Source organism: Prionailurus viverrinus, chromosome E1 (genome assembly GCF_022837055.1).
Source record: "Prionailurus viverrinus isolate Anna chromosome E1, UM_Priviv_1.0, whole genome shotgun sequence".
NCBI classification, from domain to species: domain Eukaryota; kingdom Metazoa; phylum Chordata; class Mammalia; order Carnivora; family Felidae; genus Prionailurus; species Prionailurus viverrinus.
The window spans coordinates 18,105,721-18,109,220 of NC_062574.1; positions in this window are offsets into that span (position 1 = coordinate 18,105,721).

Consider the following 3,500-nt stretch of genomic DNA (forward strand, 5'->3'; position numbering starts at 1 on the left):
GCTACGTGCGGCACTCTCTTCAGGCTGGTACCCACCAGGACCTCGCCCATCCCAGTCCTCCCCCACCCTTCACCCTGCACCCCCTGGCTCTACCACCCTCCATCCTACGCAGCTCACCCCTCCTCTTCAGGAAGCAGCCTCCCATCTGAGACTTTGGGGAGACAGAAGTCACGGCCTGAGCCCCCAAGGGGTCTAACCTGGATTTGAGGACCCTAACCCCCAGAGCTGCTTTTGACCTAAGGGCCAAGCCAAGATGAACCCAGAGAGGGGGGTCAACAACCCTGCTTCCACCTTCTCCATCTCCCTGACTAGTGCCCCCTTTCCACCCCACCAGGTTTCCCTTTGGAAACTTGGCTCTGAAGGTCTTCCCTGGGCTCTCTGGCTGCCAGTTGCCCCTGAGATTGGGGCTGGCCAGCAGGAGGAGGGGTGAGGCAAACAGGACACTCACAGGGCCCTAGGGGACAGGGGAAGCGGTAGGAGATGGCTCAGAAATCTGGGCCTATGTGCTGAGCTTAAAGGTGACACCGGGTCAGGGGCGCCTGGGTGGCTCAGTTAAGTGTCCGACTTCAGCTCAGGTCATGATCTCACAGTCTGTGAGTTCAAGCCCCGCGTCGGGCTCTGTGCTGACAGCTCAGAGCCTGGAGCCTGTTTCAGATTCTGTGTCTCCCTCTCTCTCTGCCCCTCCCCTGCTCATGCTCTGTCTCTCTGTCTCTCTCTCAAAAATAAATAAAAACATTAAAAAAAATTTTTTTAAAAAAAGGTGACACCACTTCAGGGTCACACAGCAAGCACTCCACACCCAGCAGTCTAGAAAGGGGCTTTGAGGGCAGCGGGTCCAACTTCCCTCTGGGAGCAAGAAGCCCCCTTCAGATGCATTCATTCACCCAACAGTCACTGGGCCAGGCCCTGTCCTGGGAACTGGGGACACAGCTGCACGAGGCAGACTGTCCCTAGGTTGTTTCTGGCCTCACTCATCTTCTCTGGCAACAGGGAGTTCACTACCACAGAAGTTCTTGAGTCCCAGCACTGTGCAGATTCAGCTTCGGGGAGACACCCAGAGCTCCACCTCCTTACCTTTCTGGAAGCGGTGGGAGAAAGGGTGCGGGTGCCCAGGCAGAGAGGGGGCAGACCCTTGTCCCTGCGGTGTCCCATCCGCCTGCCACAGCCCTAGTGTGTGCAGGAGGAGATGAGCTGCCAGGCTGCCTGTGCAAACCGGACCTGGGCCGACAGGCCCTTCCTTCAAAGGCTGGCCCAGTCCGTGCCACTTTATTGCCCAGCTAATGACGGTGATTAGGCCGACAGGTGCTCCCTGCCTCCCATCCGCCCTCCCGCCTGCTGAGAAGGGTGGTTTCTGAGCACCTGGGGGACGCCTGCCCCGAGCTCTGCCAGAACACCCACCGCCACCGACCCCTCAACTGTCAGCCCAGCCTTTGCCCACCTCATCCGCAGAGAACTCAGGTCCTCCCCTGCTGGGACTGCTGTGTGCCCTCTGTCCCCATCTGGCCCTCTCTGAGTAGGACTGAGGGGGATCTGGGTAGGTATGAAGGGAAGCTGAGAACAGTGGGTGGGGGCATGTGTCCCTGAGAAGCACACCTACCTCTTCCCCAGCTAAGGTTGGATGGTGGGTACCCAACTAGGATCCAGAAGAAAGGATAGCAGGCGGGTCTTCCTTGCAGATGAGGCTGGGGCTGCTCCTTAAGAACCTATTGCATTGTGGGTAAGCCCCTGGAAAAATCCCACCATTCTGGAGCGATTGGCCCACTCCCAGTCGAGGGATGCTGTTGCCTTGGGCCTTGGGGGTCCTGGTGTGGGTCTGGGAGAGAGCCGTGATTTATGACTGTGCTTCACGAGTGAGGAATGCCAGCCTGGGGGGCTGGGGGGGGGGGAGGAGCACTTGCCTGACACTCCTCACTCTGCTGGGTGTCTGGCGTGTCCTGTCAGGATCCCTTGTCCCCTGGGGACAGCCATGTTCTCCCACACGCGGCAGCCCCCTCCCATCTGCACCTCGAACCTCCAGCTCCGGGAGGACTGAGTGACGGCCCAGCAGAGGGGGAATCCACAATTGCATCCTTTCTGGTTTTCCGTCTTCACAAACCAGCCCCCTCTGTCAGTGGGCATGACAGTGATGGTAAATGGCTCTTTTTTCTCCCACTGCTGCAGGAGGCAACTGGATGAGACTTTTGGAAACTTCCATCCAGATGAACCCAAGGCTTACGTGCCACTGTCCACAGTGAGAGACTTGGGACTGAAACAAAGACGAGCTTCCGGCCCCAGGAAGGGCCTAGAATGGATGGTGGGCGTGGCATCGCCCTTCCCCCCCCTTCCCCCCACCTTGCCAGATGAAGGAAGACTCTGGAGTTCATGGCGGGGGCCGGGAGCAGAGGAGGGTCGGAGGTGAGGCAGGGAGGCAGAATGATCCAGAGTGTTGCCTGGTCCTGCACTCCGAAGGCCGTGCCAGTTTCGAACCTGTTCCTGTGAGTCTCACTTTTGTCCTTCTTGCTGCAGGCTGCCTTTCTGGGTGAGGGTCCCTCTTTCTGGACACCTAGCATGGGTCAGTCTGCCTTCCCTAGTCTGGTGGGACTGGTTTTTCAAGCTGGAGGAAGGGTCGGTGAGGAATTGGCAGAGGCAGACAGTTTTATGTAAATGCCCAGGGAGTGCTCTGGGAACGGGGAGGCCGGTTTCCCCAAAGACACGCAGGGACTGGCCGCTCCCAATTAGCCGGGGCTGGTGATGTCAGTGCTGCTTTCCTGGGTGGCTGCGCCCACTCCAATCGGCCTTGGCAGGGGTTCCTGGCCATTACCTTCTTCCTCGAGTGGGAGGGGTGCCGAGGGGGCCACCATACAGGACGGAGGCCAAGTCCCCTCCCACCGCACGTACTCCTCAACCTGAGGCTTGAACCATGCTGTGGACCAGCCCTGGAAAGTGTCATGAAGAACCAGCCCGGATTCTACTGAAAAAGACTTTAATGGGGCTAATATTCCAACCCTCCCCCCAAACCTGAGATGCGGGGGAGACCTCAGTGGCCGGGCTGGTCCCAGAGGCCGTTGCCATGGCAACTGCTGGTAGATGCCGCTCCCCAGGCTGCCCCAACCCCAAGTTTCAATAAATACAGTGCAAAGTCTGGGCACCCACCCAGCAGGGGAGACAAGGACCCGGAGTGCTAGAGAGGGCAGGTCGCATGGTCTGTGAGCTCACACGTGCACACACTGCGAAACATACACACCGAGGATCGTGTGCACACACAAGAAACCCCCTCAGGCATCCTCACGTGACACACCATCCTCACATACACACTCACATCCATCCATATATATATATATACACATTATCCTCAGGTACACAGGGCGGAGCACTCCCATCCCTTCCTTACAGACACACGCGAGGTTCTGTATATATGTGCCTTTCTCTCAGGGCTTGGCCTGGAGCCCGGGTGTCCCGTCCTGGCTCAGAGGAATGAGAACAGGTGGGTCTTCCTGGTCTTGGCCAGGTGATACCCTGGT